Genomic DNA, 23,946 nt, shown 5'->3' with positions numbered 1-23,946 from the left:
GAAAACTTACTAAGTGACAGGGAATGCCACTTAGTAAGCACTCAATAAATATTAGCAAGCATTGTTTATCAAGCATTTCCTTTAAAAATGCTTGATTGGCTGAGGGACTACTTCATTTCTTGATCCACCCAATTTCTCATCTACTGAACAAGTGTTTTAAGTACCTAGGTATTAGGGTAAGAGTAAGAGAAAGATGCAGCGTCTATTCTGGAAGCGCTCCATTACCAGTAGAAAGAAAGAAATACATGCCTAAAAATACCAAACAGTGTGGCCTATGTTAGTGCACAATTTTTACAAAATGTTAAGGAACACACCTGGACCTGAAAGGGTCAACGCGAGTTTAATACAGAAGGGATACCTTAAGCTGAGTGAGTCTTGGGGATGAACGGCAGTTTTCCACAGAGAGGAGAGGAAGGAATCAGAGTGAAGGAGGAAACGGAGCACCTCTCCTGTGACAGAAACTTTGCTTTCCCTCAAGAGCGTGATCAGCACAAGCAGGAAAGGGGGAGCTGTTTGACCCCGTAGGCTATAGGGAGCCGAGAGGCCTAGGTCATCTTGGAAGTCCTCCGGGTCCATTTGCAGATCAAATTAACTTGCCCACTCACACAAAAAGAAAACTTTTATGTAAAATTTCTTTCTACTGGTCTTTAGGAACTTTATTTTTATTAACTTTTAATCTTCACAACTCCATTGGTTAGTACCATTGATATCATCTGATTTTTGCAGGTAAGAACAACAGACACTACTGTGTTAAGTGATGTTTCTGAAGTCACACAGACCATAAACAGCAGGCCTGGATCCTGAGCCAGGCTGTCCACTCCATGCTCACCCCTGCAGTAGAATGATTCTCATAAACTCTTACTGTCTCTGCAGGCCATTTTCTTGAGGGAAGCTTGGTGGCTGGTTAAAAATGTTTGTGAGTATGAAGATGGTCATTTTATGTGTAAGGATGCAAGAAGTAAAGTAACAGTTAAGTCATTAAAACATTGATTATTTTTGGCTTTCATTTTGGCAAAAGTAGTTATTTTCTACAATTATTTATTATTCTGTATAATTAGTTATATTTTTATGATTGATCTGTTTATTTTTGTGCTATTTTCACAAAAGAAGATATGGGATTTCAGAAACTGTACCTCAAATTAATTATATCGATGACCTTATTCTGAGGATTCTACAGATATAAAAGTATTCTAAAAAATTATAAATCAGTATTCTAAAAAATTACAAATCAAAATTATAAAAGCATTCTAAAAATTATAAAACATACCCATTATGTTTGCTTTTAATTGAGAAATTTCCCTATCAAATATAAAATAATAAAAAATGCGTCTAGACTTTTTAACGAACACCCAAATGCTACCTACCAGAATACGATGACCTAAAACTCTCTCAAAGATGATCTGAATGAGATTAGAAGCTAATAATTTCTGAATTGCGTATTTTTCAAGATTTTAAAAGTTTTCTCTGACTTCTACCCATCTTCCTTTAGAGATCATTCCTGTTTCTTTTCTTGGATGAAAATCTACTTTTTCTGAAACCAAAGCTGCTGAGTAAGAACTATTATATGATTTTAAAAGTTTTCTCTGATTTCCACCCATCTTCCTTTAGAGATCATTCCTGTTTCTTTTCTTGGATGAAAATCCACTTTTTCTGAAACTAAAACTGCTGAGTAAGAACTGTTATATGACCTTATAAATATTCCATTCAGATTTCTCAAAAGATTTAGTTGAAATGTTACCTATGATGACAGACGGGATAAGGAAGACAAGGGCACTCTTTACTCTGCCCACATTCTGAACAGACAGGATTTATCTTGTTTTCTATAATGAACAAAAAATGCCAGACTTTCTCATAAATCTATTTATATTTGCTATGGAATGACTACCATGGCCAAATTTTTAGTAGAATGATTTGGGGGTTGAAAGAGATATTTTGTTTCAAAATGTGAACAGTATGGGATGAAGGAAGAATAATATCAGTGGTATGCTGGTAAGTGCTTGAAAGCCATCAAGCCAGCTCTCTGGGGAAAAAAAAAAAAGAACCCTGATTTGTGTGGCATTTGTTGATATCCTTAGTGTAAGTACTTCCATTACTTCTAATTTCAAGCCACGAGTGACATGTCAACTGGCTTACAAATTCCTAAAACTTCACGACTAGTCTTTGCCACAGTCATTATAAGCTGGCCTCAGCACACTGACAGATAGAACACAAGGTTTATTTTTAGCAAACAGTTCCAAGCTCATTAATAACATCCTTAGAAAAGAATTATGGTTCATCTTTTAGATGAAAGTGGACAATGAACTTTAGCCCATACTACATATAACAAAATGTTACTGTATTATTACACTAATATAGAACAAAAATATATCAATAATCTTTGGGAAAATGACACAAAAGATCTTTTTCTCACATTGAGAATTACTTTGGGTGTGATCCTCCTTCAAGCACCTGCTTATTTTGGAATCTACATTTAAAAAAATAAATAATAGAAATTAAGAACTGACTGGAAATAGTCTCCCTCCATTTAAGGTCATTACAATGGAACATAAAAATGTATCGAATAAACATCATAATAGCATGTCAAATAATCAGATTAATTCTTATTTATAGACAAGGATCACCAGAAAAGGAGTGAAAGCTAGTGCACAGTAAATTTTCCCAAATATTGGGTTGGCCAAAAAGTCCACTCAGTTTTTTTCATAATAAGATGAAAATGTTGCATATTTTCTCCTATCTTCAATATTAAAATGGATACATAAAATTCACTAATTTTGATGTGTTTTTTAAATGCATGCTACTATGACAGCTGTCATAATACAATCTAACAAAACTTTTTCAAATTAAGTTCAAGACAACTAAGTGCTACTAGAGCCAGCCTATGGAAAAATATGAATGAACTTTTTGGCCAACCTAAATCTTTGGGGAGGAAGACATTTTCCTCTACTCTTGCATGTTTTTTTGGCTGCTCTAATAATTAAATTAACACGAAATGGATGAACAAGAGCAAGTACCAGATTTAAATACATATGTATGTATGGGAACCTCACATGCATGAGTCAGAGATCCCTACATGTATGATCAAAATACTCTACATGTGGAAATGGCACATCATGGGTAGGCCAGTTCTGAAACCCTTCATAATGCATATAAAATTTACTACTCGTAATACATTTTAATATTCTATGAGTCAAAACAAAACCCACAAAATATCCATTACAGAAGAAGTCCGATTATATAAACAGGAAATTCTCCTGAGGTAAGCCCTATCATCATCAGTTTATACATAAGTAAACTGTAGTGCAAAAAGCTTAATTAATCTGCCTAAAGTCACACAACTGGTCAGTGTCGAAGACAGGACTCAATTCAAAGTCCATACTTTTAATCGTCAGTGCCTATTTGAGATACTGCCTGAACAATGCCCCTTTGATATTTCCGGTGTAGGAGCATTTTTGCACTGGTTCTTGGCAGAAAAGCAGTCTTCATGTTTCTTCAAGTAGTACGAAAATGTTAAAGAAATAGGAACTGCATTTTGCGGTCTCATTGGGACCTAGAAAAAGCCACACATCCAACTTCCAGGAAAGAAAGAAAGACTTGCTACAGCCATACCACACAGGATGCAGGAGCACCGTTCTGAATTCAACGCAGCTCTGGCTTTCACATGATCCTGTTGCCCTCTCTACAGCAAGAGTTCACTGGTCTCTATTATTGTGGTCAGGAATTGATTTGTCTTCACTTCCTTCTTTTTGTGTTCTTCTAAATAACTTGTTCCAACTGTAGGAAAAGGTAAACACAGCCAGTAAGACTTGTACCTGTGAAAGCAGAGCTTTGTGCCAAGGCATCTTCCTAAAGGACACTGGATTGCTCAGGAGAGGAAGTAGTTGCTTTGGCAACTAGGTAGTTGTCAGCGTCTTTCATCACAATAGAAAATACAGGAGAGCCCTGGCTGGTGTAGCTCAGTGGATTTAGCTCGGGCCTGCGAACCACACGATCGCGGTTCGATTCCCAGTCAGGGCACTTGCCTGGGTTGCAGGCCAATTCCCAACAGGGGACGCATGAGAGGCAACCATACATTGATATTTCTCTCCCTCTCTCCTTCCCTTCCCCTCTAAAGAAAAATAAATAAAATCTTTAAAAAAAAGAAAATATAGGAGAATGAGGGGATGATGATGTCACTGTTGGCTGACAAGTTTTAGTACCTGTGTAACCAAGCAAAAACTTCATTTCTTTACCATGACCTTTTCTCCTTTCTTTCCTTTTGATTAAAACTGGCCTCATTGAGCATCTGACTCACCTGCCGCCTTCTCCCTTTCATGAACCCTCCCTTCATCATTAAGCTCTCAGGACAATGAGGTTCTGATCAGTATTGAATAATCCTAGGAACAAAGCCACAGGTATATTGATCAGAGAGACAGTTTCAGTCAAACTAAACATAACATCTAGGCTTTAGTTGTGTTTCAGCCCCATGCCTAGAAAAGCAGGGAAACCAGAGGAAGTGACACACACCAGGAGTGAAATCAGGACTTACTGCGAATATCAACTCCCCACCCTGGCAATAACGGCTCAGTAGAGACCACCACCCTGAGTCCCGTGATCATCATAATGAATGATTTTCCCCTCTATAACCCACTTCTGGAAGCCACTGGGGAGTCAGTCTAGTCTTCGAGCACTAGATTACCCGTGTCTCCTGGTATGGGACACTTCCTAAAAACAAATTCATCCTTTCTTTGCTGTGAACTCCTGTTCCTGTCTTACTAGGCTTTGAGGCATGCAGGCAAAGGAACCCTTTAGTCCGGTAACATCTGAAAAATACGTGGAATGTGTTACTCATTAGCAAGAAAAATTTAGTGATCCATGGGTGAGGAAAGACCCTGGACAGTGAGTGACCCATCTGTGTCCTTAGCAGGGTTAAATTATAGTCTCTTAGTCATGCAGTAACTTAGTCTCCTATTCCTCCTTTCTTGTTTTATTTTGAAAAGTGCATTTCAGTTAAATATTTAAATTAAATCTCTGTACATTTGGGGTGTGAAATTTTAATTAAAAGTCAATACACTGTGGTTTTCTCATGTAAATTTGTTGCTTGAGGGCTGCCTGGCAAATAAAGAACGGATAAAACAGAAAACGTCTTTGAGGTAAACTCAGAAAAACCACAGATGTCGTCCCTCTGAGCACTGCTGCATTGAACGTCCCCTCAGAGGTGTGACAGAAATAGTCCTCACTCCAGTTCTGCACGTTCCCTGAACTAGACCCTTCTGAAGCAGCCGTTCCATTTGCATCCTCAGAGTAGAGTGTTTTCAGGGCTCACTGTGTGGGACAGCATTAAGCATTGTTAAGGGTAGTTGGAATAAAAATGGAAAGTTCCACCTGTCTTTTGAAATACATCAGATGTAGTCTGTCCTTGAAAGGAAGAAAAGGGCACAGTAATAAAGTTAGTTTTTCTCTTTTCTAAAATACCTAGGCAGCATAAGAAGGAAACCTCTAGGCTCTGTTGAAAGACACAACTAATAACTCTACAAGGAAATGTTAAAAAGGAAATTTTAGTGTTTTGTAAAATCCTTAAGAAAGTGAAATATTACTTTTAAGGTCATAACTAATATAGTAGAAGAGGAAAGAAAAACAAAGCACATAAGTATCTCTTTGAAGGAACCGAAGAGTCAAGCAGATTCAATTTATTACTAAGACTACTGAAAAATTAGAAAAAATTATAAATGCCTAATCTAAATATAAAACATCTGTATCATGACATATTATACAAGCATTATCAGGTATATTTTCTAAGTGTAGGTAATAATATAAAAGTTGCATTATAGTTGTAAGCAAAAAATTAAGCTACACAACTCTGTATAGAATGATTTAAAATCATGAGATCAAATATTTAGTAATAATATCTCACTCTACATTCTCCTTCAGAATCATTAACTGGAAAACATATAATAGTGATACAAAAATTATTTTAAAAGACGAGTTAGTTTTTTAACATGGTTCTAGTAAATACTCCTATCAGGTAAACTAAATATGACCAGCATAAGAATTGTACAAGAGTGCCAAGGGTGAAACGCAGATTTAGGGAAAATGGTTATTATTTGTGAATCAACTGAATATAAAGTGAGTTCTCTGCTCCAGTGTAGGGAGATGGAGGTTTAATTAAAAAGATAATTCTTGTTTTGTTTGGGAAAATGTATGTGTTAGCTTTGGGTTTAGGGAGAGCTGAACTGCCATGTGTATTTTTGTTTGTTATGCTTTGCTCTATTTCCACTGTGCTCTCTAAAAAACATCCATTGAAAATTAGCTTACAATTCCATGGATGCACTATTTATAAACAGCTTTTTATAAAATATACATAAAATGTATTATAAAAATAAATAAATAAATTTAAGACATTAAAATTTCCGTGGAAAAATTAATATGTTTCTGACGAGTAGATTTGTCATCATAAGAAATGATTCCTAACTCAGTTCAAATATTGACATGCGGAGATGGTTTATGAATTCATAAGGCACATTAGGATTGGAAGTCATGATTTCCTTTAGGAATGAATTTACATTCTACTTCGGGGAAACAAGATGTGTTCCACCGCTTCATTATTCTGGGTTAAGGACTGAGTCACAACTTTAGCCTCCAGCCTCTGTGGGAATTAGCAGGCAGGCACCAGAAAGGAAGATTGACAAGGCTGAACTGCAAGACTCGAGGAAGTCCCCACTTAGTACACAGGGAGTATTTTTTCTGACCAAATTTAAATGTGTAACCAGAATCATATGTTTATCTAAAAAGCACTTTGAATGTTAAAGAAGAAATTTGAACTTTAATAGACATATGAAAGGAACCTTTATACTTGCCTGCTTGATTCCTGCTAGTAAAAAAATCGGTCAGACTGAAGAAAACTTGCAAAGATCCTTACAAAAGGCTTCCTTTTAGAATCCAGAGGGAGCCTAGTCATTTGGTTGATAATCGGGGGATATACCACCTGAGGCCACTTCCTTGTTGCTGCTGAACGTCATTGGCTCCTGGGCGTGCCACGCAGACATTCCTGGGACTTTTCTATTCAAAGTGTGGACCAAGGACCAATCCTATGAGCCACACTTGGAAACTTGTTAGAAATGCAAAATCTCAGGCCCTCCTCAGGACCTTTGGATAAGAATCTGCATCTAAACAAGATTTCTGGATTTATATACACATTAAACAGAGAAGCTCTGTTCGAAGCTTTTGAAGGTCCTACTGTGGGAGATGCCCACCTTCCTTAAAAATACACTTTGTCCACACAGGCTCTATCTCAAATCACATCTATTTCCTAAGTGCCACTGCACGTCCCCAGTACAATTACCGAGCTCTGGCTTCCCTCCTATGTTTTAAAGTTCTAAGTTATACTAAGTTTCTTCTGCTGGGGAATAGGAGGGATGATATTAAGGGCAAGAAGAAGAGAGAGAAATTACCTAGTTTTTTGAAATCCCAAGTTACCATTGATTTTTCTCTCAAGTACCTATGTAACAGGGCGCAGCCAGGAGGAGGCCCCCCAAAAACAATTAGGAATGGGGTCCAGAACTCAGGGTGTTCAGGAAATATTAAGATGTCCTCACCCCACCAGGGGGAAGGGACAAAGGGAGCAGGGCCATTGAGAGCTGTTTTGCATAGCAACAGTTTCGCAGCTAACCTCTGGAATGGTCATTTAACATATCTATAACCTTTAACTGGTTTCGCAGATATGTTAAATAGTTGTGGCCATACTTTGAGCCAGGGAGAAGGGAGTAGCTTCTATCCAGGATGTACCTGGGGCCTGGCCTCCTGAGTTACAGCGCCTGCACGAGCGAGAGATTGGAGTTGATTGGCTCCACACCATGGGGCCACACTTGCCCAGACTAATGATGGCAGCCCAGTAAACTTGTAATAATACAGAAATACTGGCAGGTGTAACTGACTGTGGGAGGAGTTGGAAATGGGGCTGCAAAGCAGGATGGGCACAGGGATTTAAACCCCAACACGGCAGCCATTAGAGAGACAGCCATGAGGCTTCAACAGAGTAAGGGTCCCCTCTTGGCCAGGTGAAAGAGAAAGACATGCGCTTTTGGTGGAGTGCAGACCCCTGCAGCTTTGGTAGAAGAGGCCCACGTGGCTTTGGGGTGCTCCTTTTGGCTGCCTGGCCTGGAAAGCAGGAGAGACTTTGACTGGAAGTTGGTACAAAGAACTCTTGCCAGTGGAAGGTGCCGCATGACTTTGGATTAACTGGAGATCCTGCCTGGATGGTCAACACAGCTGATGATACAGCGGCCTGGAAAAATGGACGTGTGCTCTTTTCCTGATTTACGGTACCCAGAGTCAGGACAGAGGGAGAAGGGAGCGCTGTGTGTGTGTGTGTGTGTGTGTGTGTGTGTGTGTAGGTGTATACCCTAAAGAACTTTGATATTTTAATGAAGGCGTTAGGCCTGAATAGTATTAAATAAACATTTTGTTTCCTTTTCACAAATCTCTGGCATTGACAGATGTCTTTCCAATCAGTGGCGGACAGATGAGCCCAGTAGGTATTAGTATACCATACTTGGGAGGGGCCCCTGTTTTCTGCAGCAGTTTTTGGCTTCCCTCAGTGGGCCAAGTATTGCCCCACCTTGGGCCTCTGTTCGGTAGCACCTATAATAACAAACATTTCTTGGACTTGCAGAATTGTTTTCCTGCTGAAACTCTCAGCTGGTTAACTTGAGATTTAGATTCCCATTTTTTATAATGTTGACCCTGGTTTAGTAAAGGAAAAGTCTACTCTGGCCCTACCCCCAAAACATGTATGTTTTAGAAGGGGTGGTTACTTACATGATGCATTTCTTAAAATGCTTTGTTTTCTTAAAGGAGCTAAAGTTTCTTCCATTTTTATCAAAATAAAGTGTAGAAAAGCCCTCTTGATTAGAGTACCATTATTATACAAACAAACTGAGCTTTAATGGCTTGCTGTCTCAAGGAAGAACATCATCACACTGACAATTCCAAAATGGCAGTTCATTAAGGGGAACTGAGAGTGTTTGTTTGGTTTGTTTGTTTTTTCAGTTGCTTATGGTTTAAGCTCTGGTGTTGTTAGAGCCAGGTATCAGAAAGAGGGTGTGTCTTTGGTTTGGTTGATTACTTCTTTTTTTAAAATTTATTTTAGAGGGAAGAGGAAGGAGAAAGAGAGGAAGAAAAACATCAATGTGTGGTCTGATTCTCACACACCCCCTACCAGGCATCTGGCCTGCAGCCCAGGCACGTGCCCTGACTGGGAATTGAACCTTCAACCTCTTGATTCACAGGGTGGTACTCAATCCACTGAGCCACTCCAGATAGATTTCTTAAATAAAGGATTGAAGTAAGGTTAGATTCTAAGTGAAGAAAAAGTGTCATGAGAGTCATCAGACATTGTGGGGGCGTAATCATAAAATTGATGATAATAATAATTCTGTTTCTCAGGACAATGGAGGAGAATGGTAATTAAATTAAAATGTTATAATTTTCAAAAATTAAAACCTCTATTTTTTGCCATTATTCATTATACTTCAACAAAACTTAAATGCACAAGAATGAAATGTCATCTTACCCTCCACAGCTAAAAGGTATGTTAAGTCAGTTTCATTTCTATACTAGTGTTTGTGTAAGCACTTTGTTTTATTTCACAATAGGAGGATAGCTACCTAATCCACTTCATTTATTGGGTACAAAAACTGAGATGTGGAGAGTCCATTGACTCGTCTGAACCAACTCCTTCCTCTGTCCTTCCTGTGCTGTGACTGCTAGTTAGCACACAGAATGCCCTGCTTGGCCCGTGTTCTCCTGCCACAAAATTTAATCGGTGATACACACCTGTCAACGTAAGAAACATCCAAACCTGTGAGGATTTCTATGAGTTTATTTGAACCAAACTGACATTATTGCCAGGCAGCAAAATCTCAACGGATTGAGAAAATGCTCTGGAAAATGGCAGTTTTGCACTTATTTTATACATTATAATCAAAGAGGAAGTATAAGAGGGTTACATGAAATCCACTGATAATAGATGAGGGAGGCAGAAGAAAGCAAAGTGGAGGCGGGGGCTTCTGGGATTGGATAAAAGGCAAAATGATAGACACATACCTCTTTTACATAAGTGGGTACAGGATAATTAACAGTCAACAATTAAAATGGTAACAGTAACAATAGGGGATTTGTGGTCTCTGCTCTGGGCCGGTGCCTGTGCTTTGAGGGGTCCAGAACAGAGGAAATTACTCTGTTATTGCAAAGGCATGCTTAACAGGCATGCTATTCTAAATGCAAAAAGGCAACAGACAGGCTTAATTAAGGTAAAGATCGACCTGTGTCAGGGAAAATTCTAGCCTGGGACATGACCTCGGGCCCTGACCTGCTTTTAATTAGAAAGTTTTAATTTCAGACCATCCGTGCTTTCAGTCTTTGAGTTTGTAAGGCTGCCATGCAGGCTTCTCCTAAGCTTGTTGGGTTTGTCCACACACCGAAGTCAGACAGTTACATAATGAATGTATCATTATAAAGTGTAACAGTGTTGAACTTCACCCAAGCCCTGTGATACCGCAAAATAACGCTGGTTTAAGAAATCCCCTTCCGGTCTACTAGATAGCTTACTGCAAGAACGTGCTTCTCCATATGATTTAAGTAAGACACAGACCCTTCCAATTCCCATTTTTGCTTCATAATAATTAGACCAACTGCTTGCCCCCAGCTGGTGAAGGAGAGAAAGGAAAATGATTCTTAAACTTTAAGCGTCTCACCTTCCAGGCACCTGAACTTTGACCCACCCTCAGCCAGCGCCTACACACCGCCTCCCCTGAGTATCCATGCGCCTCGGGGTAAACCATTGTTCGATCTACTATCCAATCAAGCTTCCTTTTCACTCTGCTTCCGCACCTGCTTCTTTATAACCTTGTTTCTTCCTCACTATAAAAGAACCCTCCGTTTTGCCCAGCTCTTGACAAGCTTGCAGATTTGGTGGTCTCAGCCCTCAGTACAATAGCCCCTCCCACCCACTTCCACCCCCACGTCTTGCAAAAATCCATTCAAATAAAGTCTTTCCAACCAGTCCAGATTTGTTGGGTTTTTCTATTTGACAAGTGAGACAAGGGGTTTAATCACAGTGAATCTGTTCAAGAAATCTGCCTGCAAACCCGCAGAAGTCTTATTTGTAGGAACACCTGAGCTGAGGAGAGGGGACTCGGGGTTGGAGTCGCACTGACAGAAGCCTGAGGAGTTTCTGGCATCTGCTGGAGAGACCTGGGGGCTGAGCTCTCAGGGCAGAGAGGCACAGCCCGAAGAGACAAAGGGGGAAAGAAGAGAAAAGAAATAAACTGCCACTGGATAGAATTACGTAATATTGTGTTATAGTCATCAAACTGGCTAAGAGACTAGATCTTAATAATCCCCACCATATAAAATAAATGGTCATCGGTGATACGGTAGAGGTGCATGGTGTCCATACAATAGCAATTATAGGACAATACGCTCCACCACTGCTAAGAAATGCATCTTTAGGTGACACTTACTGATGCATTGCTAAGAAATGCATCGATAGCCTACTGCACACCTAAGCTAGATGGCATAGCCTATTGATACAGAGAGGTCTGATCAGACCACTGGGGAGAAGTGTGGCGGGGGCGTCGGAGGAGGCAGCAATGGTCAACAGTCTAGGACAGAATTGACTGAGAAGTTGAATACCTCCAGAGCAAATGGCACTAGAAGATTTGAAATAAAAGAAGGGCTCTGGGGCTCACTTGATGGCTCTCCCTTCCTCGAGGATGCCCGGATGATCGTGCTGCAGCTGCCTGCGTTTCCCAAAAGACAGTATTTTACCTGGGAAGGAGCTCGGGGCCCAGCCTAGGATCGGGCTTGCCTGGCAGAGTGTGGCAGGGTTAATATTCTTGGATGTTCTGCAGGGGACGACCTCTGAGGTTGGAGCCTGCCATTCTTCCAAAACTCTGCAGCTTTTGTATCTCGGGTTGTTTTAGTTTGTAAACTAACCCTTCAAAAAAAAGATAAAACTAGCAGGGCAATGCTAGGAGGGCTCAGGTGTTGGAGTTTAGCCTTAACTGATAGGCTTAAGTGACTAATGCATGTAGAAAGCTGTTCTTCCAAAACCGTGAAGCTTTTGAATGAAGACTCCTTTTTTTTCATCACCAAACCCTTTCCTCTGGAATTCTGCCTAGAGGGTGGCGGTGGGCAACAGGACCCCAATAGCTGTTCTGTAACACCAGTACTGTACCAAAAATACTGCAGGCAATTGTGACACAATGGTATGTGCATATCTAAACATAGAAAAATAGCCCTAGCTGGTGTAGCTCAGTGGATTGAGCGCGGGCCTTCAAACCACACGATCGCGGTTCGATTCCCAGTCAGGGCACATGCCTGGGTTGCAGGCCTGTTCTGGGTTCCCAGCAGGGGACACAAGAGAGGCAACCATACATTGATATTTCTCTCCCTCTCTCCTTCCCTTCCCCTCTAAAGATAAATAAAAATAAGTAAAATATTTTAAGCATAGAAAAATAGTAAAAATACAGTATAAAAGATAACAAACGGTGCACCTGTAAAGGGCACTTACCATGCATGGGGCTTGCAGGACTGGAAGTTGCTCTGGGTGAGTCAATGAGTGAGGGTGAGTGAGTGTGAAAGCCTAGGACATCATTGTCCAATTGTCTGATATTGTAAAAGAAACATTCTTTTGTGTCTGTTTTCATGTATACAACATGTTTCTACCTTTTGATCTTTTCATTATGAAAAATCCAAGGGAGCAGAATTAGTAGATCCATAGATTCTCCCACAACTTTTTAAAAGTACAACATACTTTCTAAGGTAGGACTATATTGTTTTCATTTTTCTTCCCTTTCTTTGCTTTTGCTCAGATGCCTGGGCCACACCTCAGAGAGCAGGGCCAGGATGCCCTCTGCGTTCGTGTTTCAGACCAGACTGTGAGGAGGGTGAATTTAGTCATGTGCTTTCCTTATGGCTGGCCAAATCTCATCTTGAAGTCTTTACCTTTCTTACAGAAATACAATGGGATTAAGAACCTATATAGAAAATACTTTAACATATTTAACAATAATTTTTGGTGAGTCATCATAGATCAGACAGTATTGCTAGTTAGCTTCTCATCCTTCCAAAAAGCATTCCCCCCACCTGCGCAGAAATCATCACTTAAATTTAAAAGCTAGATAAAATACCTTGTTACTGCTCACTGGATGTTAAATTGTGTCATAGGTACAAAATGTTTCAAAGAAAAACATTTTAGCATTAGTACCTAATTTTCTCTCTGATTTTTCACTTACAATTGAAACTAGAATCATAGCATAATCCTAGCAGGTATTTGTCTCAGAACAAAAGGAAATGTTTTCAATTCCAAATCTTTTATGACATGTCATCATATTCTATTTTTTCTAAATAAAAATAAAGACAGATGGCTATTTATATTTAATAAAAATATTTTAAAAATTTGTCAGGATGTGCACTAAGAGTAGAATTTAAGATAATGGTTCATCCATTGTTTAATTTTTAAAGTATTATATTAGAATTTTTCTATTTTTAATGAAACTGAATGTTGTTTAAATTAGAAGAAAATAAATTTATCTTTAGTTTTGAAAATTTATCTGCTTTGTATGGTTTGGTAATATAAAGTAAGCATTATAATATATTAAGCAGGTTACCTATATTCATATCAAAGTAAACTGCAAATGAAATGGAGATCTGGCAAGATTTCTGGGGAGCAGGGAGGGCCCCCCAAGGTGGCAGGAGAGCCTGCCCGGACCCTGGAGAAGGGAGTGGTCAGGAAGTTCCCAAGGCAGCAAGACCGAATAGTTAGCACATAATACTTTTCCATACCTTCGGGTAAAGAGTAAGCAAACCCGGCCCATGACGCCCTTGGCCTGGGTAAAGATGCCTGCAGCTAGAAACCCTCTTACCCTGCGGGCCCTGGAGAGTGTGTGGTCTGGCATTATTCCCAGGCCCCTCCCAACACAGAATTGGCAGTAGCATGGGCGACTGGTACTGTATGGTCCTGCTCAGCCGGAGGCAGGGCTGCATTGGTGACCAGATGGCCAGAAGGATGGGGCGTGTGTGCCGGGCCCGTGGGCAGGAGTGGAGAGAAGGGCAGCATGTAGCGAATATAACACTGGCGCGTGCACAGACTCCGAAAGATGCCTGAAGCTGAACTGTGACTGGGAACCAGTTAAAACCCCCTGGATGATCATGCTACAGCCACCTGCATTTTCCAAAGGACAGTATTTTAAATGGGAGGAGAAATACAGCTTTAAGCTAATCTGGCAAAGGGTGTTGGGGTTATTTTTCTTTGGGTGTTTTAGAGGGAATGGGCTCTGTGGCAGAAGCCTGCCATTCTTCCAAAGTTATGTAGACTTTAAATAAATGACCTCTTTCCTTTTTCACCAAACTTCTGCCTCCGGAGTTTGCCTATGGGGTGACCAGCAGTAAAATCCCACTTACTGTTTGATAACTCAAGGACCTCAGTACAACCATATGGACAGTGCAGAACTAAAAAGAGAATGTCTTTCTTAAAAACATGGTACCTAAAGGTTGGAATTGAACCATGTGGAATGGATACGAAAAAACGACAGAATATTGCACTCTCCTGCAATGTTTAAAAAAATTTGGTCCTTATCTTAGTTTGAGGTAGTCCTATACATGGCAGAAACAAGTAAGAGAAATGTCTCATTACTGCATGGTAGGTAATCACTTTTTAAAATAGCTTTTAAGAACAAAAATACAAAACACACACACAAAAATCCAAAGATAACTAGGCACAAAATGTAAGTAGACCTAAGGAGTGAGAAACAGCAAAAACAATGATAAGAACAGAAGCAGCAGAAACAATTCTTTAAATGCTTAAAGTATTGAAATTATCAGATTCAAACTATAAAACAGTTACGTCAAGTACATTTAAAGAAGCCACAAACAGTCTTGAAGATACCTGCTGGAAACAGTAATCAAAGTAACACTAAATGAACCAAAATACTTACAGGAGTAAAAATGAATGATAACTAAAAATTAAAAATGTAATATATCGGTTTAGGAGCAGATTAAATATAACTAAAGAGAAAATTAGTGAACTAGAATTTATGTCAGAAGAAAATATTCAGAGTGTAGTAGAGAAAGACAAAAAGAAAATAAAGACAGAAAAGTGACATAGAGAATATGGTGACAATATATAGGTTTAATCAGGACCTCAGGAGAAGAGAAAAGAGAATAGAATGAGGTAATATTTAAAATGATGGAAGGAGACTTGATAATGGATGGTGAACACAGAATGCAACATACAGATGATGTATGAGAGAATTGTACACTTGAAACCTATATAATTTTATTAACTCCAATAAATTCAATAAAAATAAATAAAATTATAGTTGCTGAGGATATTTCAGAAGTGATGTTAGACTTCACAAATTCAAAGAGCCAAAAAGGAAAATTGAAAGCCAGATAATCAAGAAATTCTATACCTAGACACACCACAAAGAAACTGAGAGAACAATTAGAAAATTTTTAAAGCAATCACAATAAATGTGATTACTTTCAAAGGAATGTCAGTTAAACTAAGAGAAAAGGGAAAGTTATTTACATTTGAAAATAAATGAGATACTGAACATGTGTGAAGCAATTGGTTTTTGAATTTGGTTTTGTGATCCGTGAGATAGCTCTACCCAGAGTCTAACTTCCGTGCTTATATTTAACATCCCTCAAAGAAAAGTACCATTCAAAAGATCAGTAACCAGTTTTTCCCAACAATAACATATTGTTATTATTGTGCTATTATTATTGTGCTATTTAGATTTTTGCTGAATATTCAGCTTATAAACATATTCAGAATCACGCAAAATGTCCTGGTGTCTTCCTGTAAGTTGTAAAATGACAAGTTTGGTACTCTGCACAGAGTGCACCTCAATGCACCTCAGTAACTGAGTATCCATTTCAGGGCAAAATGGAGTTATTATTTCAGTGTTTTATTCACTATTGTATTTCCAGCACTTAGTGCAAATCCATTTAGATATAACATAAGTATTTCTCAATATAAACTAATATCCCAAGTGTTAGTCCTATTAAAATACTCTAGGAGATCAAAGTCTGGAGCCTAAAGTAAGTTTTTAGAAAGATCTTTACTTAAAAGTGAAGTAAAGATAATGACTACACTCCCTATTAGTATTCTGCATACTCTATACATTATATAATTTAATATGTCTCTCGGGGAGGCCTTGTTTTTTACTAAGTCCACCACTAGCCGCAGCTTCTAGAAACTTCTAACTTAAGTGCCACCAAGTGGTTAGAGTTGGAGGTTGACTTGTTGTAATAAAACTTTTGGGGGGATGTATGTGTGTTTCTGTGATATATGCTGTACACAATGAGAAGTATAACTGCTAAGGGAAGTATCATCACCTTTGAATGGGAAATAAAGTTTATTTTCACGTTGACTTTTAATGACTGAGTATACCATCCAAACTAGGGTTTTATTTTGACACTTTCACAGATAACTTTATCCCACGAAGTTATCTAGACACATCACTTCTCCTTAAAAGGTTTGCCCATCCCAAGGGTTGGTAATGGGGAAATTCATGCTTAGGGCTCTTCCCAGAATAGTCAGCAAGAACATTGTCTGTTATATTTTAACATCCCCCTGCCCCACCCTTTCTGGTAGATTTTCAGGCAGACCAAATCATTCATTTCTTCTTCTTTTAACCCAACTTTTCCTTTAACAAGATTTTATTGTTCAGCTTTAAATAAGGTAATAGGACCAGAAGAAAGTTATACCCAGATTTCCAATTTCCTGCTTGATACCCTGCTGCTCTCAGAACTTTGACACCTACTCATTACATCTTAATGTAATACTCTATGTTTTAAACATCTTTCTGCATCTTTCTCTGAATTTTAAATATCTTTCTGCATCTGAAGCACTGCTGAAAAAAATGCCCACCCAGGGAATAGAGACAAAAGTAAAGCCTGGATTAATATTTACTATCTTTTGCTTTTAATTCAAGTTGCTCCATACATGGGATGGATAGTTTGTTGACATTAGATTTGTTATAATGCCTCACATGTACAAGACATGCAAAGCATTCTTACAAACATTACCTCAGTATAGTTGTAAACGCAACTCTTCTTGACTGGGATTAGCTACTTGGATACATGTATTCCTGAGGCTCACAGGGTTTAGGGTATAGTAAATAGAAAGGATACACAGAACCCCAAGAATTGTTGATGATAATTTCCTCTACGTTAAGATGAGTCCTGGTGGACAGTAGTGAAGTTGAACAATAACGTCTGTTACAAGGAAGTAGACTGCACTGGTAAGTAGCTGTTCAGAGGATTTCCAGATACAAAGTAATATTGTGATAAGATTTGAATGGAGATAGGAACGAAGCAAATTACTCTGGAAAAGACTTCTACTTTTGAAGCCACACAAAAACAAACTTTAGTATTAAGGTAAATCTAAGCATAAAATTTCTCAAAAGTCTTGTGATATACATTTGTGCTTTGACCCTTGGAAAGTTTTTATTTTAATTTATTTAAACTTAAGTCTGAATTTAAATATTCTTTGACACTGTGGCTGAATTAATGGGCATTCAAATTTTGCCACCTCCTTTATGATTTATCTTGCTCATATTCTAAACATAATTTTCTTTTGACCTTTGTTTATAAAGTAAATATCACAAACTTTAAAGTATGAGTTTAGGTTCAATATATATTCATCAAATATATCATACTTTCATTGGCAGTGTTATTTTTTCTTTATTTGTCTCAGATTTGTGAGTGAATGTTATCAGAGAATATTATTCAAGGCATTGACAGGGAGATGAAAATATTATAAGAATATTCAAGAGTATTTTATAGCCAAATATCATTTTTATAATTCAAGTCTAAATTGTCCTAAATTCTTTATGAGAAAAAGAATTCTTACCTAATGTTCTAAGTGTAATAATAATCCCTCAAATAGGACATTAATATTTATCATAATTTTATAAATCTTTCATGATATAAGTTCTTTTTCAAAAAATAACTCCTGAACAGCTTTCTAATTTGAAAGAAACTTCTATGATTTTATAAAACCTCTTGGGTAGAAACTTAATAAAAGAATATGCATACATTAAAACATTGCTTAGTGTTTTCCATTCCCCTTGATTCTAACTTACTCCTAACATAAATATTATGAATAACTCAAAAGGGTTAGAATTTTTAAATAGCTTTATATTTGCATATGAATATAGCCAGAATATATCTAGTGTCAATAATTCCTTGGTTACCAAGTCAGTAGTGTTTTATATCAATTTCTTACTGTAAGTTGATATAAGAATCACCACTACAGAACAAAGAATTGTACAGCAGAGAACTGCAAGCAGACTGATGATCCTTGGCCGGGACTCTTGTGCTTTGAAGCCTGGCTCCATTGTGTCATTCAGTATCAGAAAATATTACCTTGGAAAAAAATTTTAAAGTATCTCTGTCTCTATTTTGATTTATCTATCTATCTATGGATATATGAATCCACATAATTCAAATATGTAAATATTACAGATAATTATTTGAGTATAGATCTAGAGGAACTTCATAAAAGAGGATGAGGACCATAAGACATCTGGGAGGGCAGATGATGGGTTATGAACCACGGGTTAACATTCTTGGCTGTTCTTGCTCGTCATGAGGGTACTTCATATCCTTGCATTTTGGCAGGATTAGTCCAAGATCCTTCTGAAAGAAGGTTAGTGACTCAGCTTGTCTTTTTCCCCAGTTAGGGTCTTTTCACTCCTACTTCCACAGGTTTACTATACTAAATTTGAGCGAAGAGCTTAAGATGAAAGAGAATCATGAGGATAGTTTGGGTTCATTTTTATGCTTGTCTTTACTGTAAAATCTCATTTAAAGGTGATAAACTTGCTTGAGAACACTTAGTTTTGAAAAAATATTTGCTAAATTAAACTAGTGAATCAACATGAACAGAAAACAGAAAAATTATCCCAAAGTTACCTGAAACTTGCATAAATCATCTAAGGAATTGGACTGTTTTACAGGTTCTGCTTTTTCTCTCTCTTCCTCTCCCTTCTCCTCCTTCATCTAAATACATACAGATTAGTCATCTCCCACCATGCCGCACCGGCACATGGGAACAGTCTAGCAAACACAGAAGAGTGCTACAAACTGTACAGTAGCATTCACCCAAGAGTGTAATTACTATAGTTTGTTCTCCTAGGAAGAACAATTTTTCAAGCCTGAGAATGACAGAGTGTATCAGCTCGTTCTTTGAGAGCCTGATAGACTGGAGAGAGAGGAGGCATGTAGGCACTGGATGAGGGAGGTGTGGACGAAAAGGAGCACACGCTAAACCTGCAAGCTCGGGGAGGCCTGCATGGTAGGTTCTACAAACTCAGAGACCAAAAGTAATCACATAGGTTGGTCTGTACACGAAAACTCCTCGCTGTAAGTGGGTGATGGGATACCAGTAGTCCCATCCTAGGCCTGTAGCTTCCTCAGCAAAGGACAATCTTCACCTTAAGTGAGTTAGCCTATTGTCTTTTTGCATCTAAAATAACATACCTTTGAAATGTCAAAGTAATTCCTTTTTCCAGACCCCTTGGGGAACACCCACAAACAGGGAGACCACAGAACCCCTCAGTGTTGCCTTGTGCTCCCTCATACCATTTCCATGTGCTGTAAATGTTTATTGTTAACTGTTCTGCACCCACCGTAAAAGAAATATCTGTCTGTTTTACTTTGGATCCAAACCTAGAGATTTCCCTGCTTTGCTTTCTCCTACCCCTTTAATCTACCATCAATGGATTCCATGTAACCCTCCTGGTGCCTCCTTGATTCTAATGTACAAAATAAGTAGTAAAAATGCCATTTTTGGTGCATTTTTTCAGTCTGTTGAGAGATTTCTTCTCAGGAATTGTCATCAGTTTGGCTTGATAAACTAATAAAAATTATCAAAAAATGTAATAATATTATTAGAAAAACTGGTTTAAAATTTACTTTAAGATTGGAAATACATTTTTAATTTTTTAAGTTCCCTTATGAAAACATTAGGCATTAAAAACCATTGAAAGAGAAGTTTGATTAATAAAATATAAAATCAAAGTAAATGATACTGTTTTTAATAGAAACAAAATATGACTAAAACATGTATGTTTTAAAAACAGATGAGGATAATTCCAAAAGAGGTATTCTGAAAGTATTTCAGAAAATTATAATACTAAAATAAATGTTTGACAAATTAAGGATGATATTCATTTAAATAAAAATCTCTGGAGCTTGCTAAAAATAAATATAGACATGTTACATGCATGCTGTGTTAACTATGCCCCCAAGTCCATATTTTCTTACGATCCCTAATTTTAATTTGTCAAGCAGCCAAGTGGTTCTAAATGAGCACACACTGGTCTGCCTGCCACACATCCATGTACCTGACTGGTAAGGAGTAAACAAGCCCCCAAGGCTGTGGATCATTACTCACGACACAGCCGGCAGCCTAAATTCTGTTCCCCTTGATTCCCTTTGGTCCCAAATCCCCAAGGGGCAATGTGGAGGGCTAGGTGGATACTTCACAAATCGTAGCTATGGGTCACAGCTGAAAAAACGTGAGAGTAAGGAAGTTTCGATTTTAGTAAAAGTAGCTGGCCGACCTTGCCCTCCGATGGGCTAGAAAGAGACATTATCTTTAATATCGTGAGATGTCTCCAAGGAGGGAGACATTAGCTTCACTACCCTGAGGTGTAAGCCAGTCTGGTTCCAGTTTCAGAGCAGTTTTGCAAACATTCTTGAACAAAACTACAAATGCCACTTGATCAGAATTGTTGCAGAAATGCCAGAATTAGCTCCCAACATCTCTATGATGAAAATTTTAAAGAAAGGCTTAAAATTGTCCAGGGTACCCTATCTCAAATTACTTCACCTTAAAAACCTCTTGTAGGTCGTATAAATTATTTTTCTCCCCTAAAAGAAAACAGCAAATTGAAAATGTGACAAATGAAAACACTAGAGTTATTAAAAGGAATGCTATTGCTTTATATTATTATTATTATTATTATTGTTATTATTATTGGATATACAAAAATTTTATTCTTCTGACATTGTCAGGAAATGACCCACTCCACTTAAGTGAATTTTTAAAATAATTAATACTTAATATTTAAGAATTAAATATCTCCAAACATTTCTTAAACTTTAGTTTTGGTTTGCTAATCCCTTTATATAGCAAAACTGGGATTTAAGTTTACCTGTAATATTAGGCTCACAAGCCCATTAAATTCAAAGTATATAAAAGTGAATGAGACTGGTTTCAGGGACCTAAGGGTAAGGCCTCTACATCTTCTGTCTAGATGTTTAGAGACATTTTTTTTCATGTATTTCTGGATTTGCTAGTGAATTTCAGAAGGCTAAATAGCCAACTCTATTGCCTCTGAATAGCTTTTGCAACAATTTATATTCCTTCATTACTTTTTAACATTAAGACTTGTTAAGATTCCTCTAAAAAGCTACAAGAAACCAAACATATGACTCCCAATGAATGAATGTCTAGCGGCCACGCAGAATGCAGAGAGTGAGCACCTGAGCCCTCAGAGACGGACATACAAGTGTTGATCCAGGAGGTGGCGGTGTGCTGCAGGCCAGTCTGAGCATCCCCACACTCTCCAACAGGTCTGCCAACCTAGTCTGTGCTAACGTGGGTAATGGAATGTGGCACTCCAGATACCTGTGAGAACTTTGACAAATAGTCACTATTATTTTTCTTCATTGAAGATATACTATAACAGACTTGAACATAAAAAATGTAAGCAAGGAAGTGAGAATCATTCATAAATCCTATCACCCACAGAGCACCACTGTTCACATTTTGGCTCATTTTCCTTGATGATTTTTCTCTCTGTTCTCTGTAAATCTGTGTCCTTTGAACATTCTTGACATAAAGTTCACAGTTGCATGCATCCTGACTCTCTCCCTCTTTCTCTCTTTTCATTTATGATATCACAACCATTTTTTCATGTCAACATTTTTCGGCCATTTGCAGTTTATGAACTTCTGCATCTCTGTTCAATCTTTCCCCTTCCTGGTCATCCCTCTAACCCAAGCTGAATGGACTGACTGCCCCCTTGTGCTCCAGGGACTCCTGCCCTCGGCTCAGTCAGAGCACTTGGCACACTTGCTATTTCCTGCCTCCTCCGTTAGACTGCAGACTTTTGGAAGTCAGGAGCAATGTCCTCTTACCGTGCTGCCTGTCACTAGCACGGTCAGTCAGATTTTACGTGAAGGGAGTAAAAACTTGCTAAAATTTGTTGAATGAGTTTGTTTAATTGATAACCACTGTTTCAAAATCAGTTCAAATATTGCCTTTTTCACAGTAATTACCCCCAGGAGAAAGTACTGTCTCCCTTTGGGGGGATGTTATATTATATTTCTTTGTTTTTTATGGTTCTTTTTTCTTTGCATGTGTCTTTCTTCTCATGAAAATGAGTTTCCTGAAGGCATAGGCAATGCTATCTTTGTCGTGACACCCTGCATGCCCGTGAAGAACCTGTAGTAAAAATTCTATAGAAGAAACTGTCAAGTGTTGAATCAGAAGAATAGGACCTGTCACATTAAATCTTTTCTACAAAGAATCAGCAATTCAAATATATTGTTTTTTACATTCTTGATCACTGTTTCAAATGAAGATATCAGGACAAAAAGCCATAAAAAATAAAAGTTTTGCAGTCTAAACTTTTTTATGAGAGGATATTTTCATCAAGATTTCTTGATATGACAGTTTTGTACAGTCAGGCATCACTTAATGATAGGGCTAGGTCCTCAGAAATGCATTGTTAGGTGATTTTGTCATCCTGAGAACATCACAGAGTGCACTTACCCAAACCTAGATGGTACAGCCTATTACATACCTCGGCTGTATGGTATAGCCTAGTGCTCCTAGACTACAAACCTATACAGCACATTACTGGACTTAATACTATAGACATTACAATACAATGGTATTTGTGTATCTGAATAAATATAAACACAGAAAAGTTTGAGTAAAAAGACACAAACCAGTAACACAGTCATTTATTATTATTATTATGTGCTGTACATAAGAGTATGTGCTATGCTTTTATATGACTGTTAGCTTACACCAGCATCACCACACACACGAGTCAATGTGTTGCATTATGATGTTACAATGGCTACATCACTGGGTGATAGAAATTTTTCAGCTCCAATATAATCTTGGGAGATCACTATCATATATGCAGCCTGTCATTGCTTAACATACCACTAGTTAGCGTGCAACTCTGTACTCTATGTTCAGACATATATTTAGAGAAAGGACTGCTCCTTTGCATCTTATTTTGAAAAAGGCAAACATGTCAATAAAATATTCTTGTGATGGCATGTATATTTATTTTAAGAAATTCTGAATTATCTCAACCCAAAAGTCACTTTTCTGAGACTTAATGACAATTAGGTTTCTCTTCTCTCTCTCCACAATAAAAATGAGGGTATTATTTTAGTCATATTTTTAGAATTTATCTTCTGAAAGAAAGTGTAAGTTTATGCCAGATTGTGTAATGTTCTCTCTTATCCTACAAATATATACTTTGAAAGTATATATAAATGTTATAATTTATAAAAAATTTAGGTATGGAATTATTCTAATCTGCTGTGCTCCTTTTTCTAAAAATAACTCATATTTATTATACTTTCTTACTGAAATTTTAATATCTTGGTATTATGCTAATAAAACTGTTCACTAAGTATGTAATGGGTGGTATTATGTTAACTACTTACTTTATATTATAGTTATACATACTTTGATATCCATAAAGGTGATTAAATATTATAATAAAGTTTAAAGTAGTTCACCATTTGTAAGTTTTATTTCAGGTAACAGAATATTTTGTTCCAAGCATGTGGTAACCATAGTATTTGAATATTTAGTTCTATATATGAAGTTCAAGCAGTTGTGTTCCATTAAAAATA

Source organism: Sturnira hondurensis, unplaced genomic scaffold (genome assembly GCF_014824575.4).
Source record: "Sturnira hondurensis isolate 20B ecotype Veracruz unplaced genomic scaffold, ASM1482457v3 Scaffold0016462, whole genome shotgun sequence".
Lineage (NCBI taxonomy): Eukaryota > Metazoa > Chordata > Mammalia > Chiroptera > Phyllostomidae > Sturnira > Sturnira hondurensis.
This window is presented reverse-complemented; position numbering follows the sequence as displayed.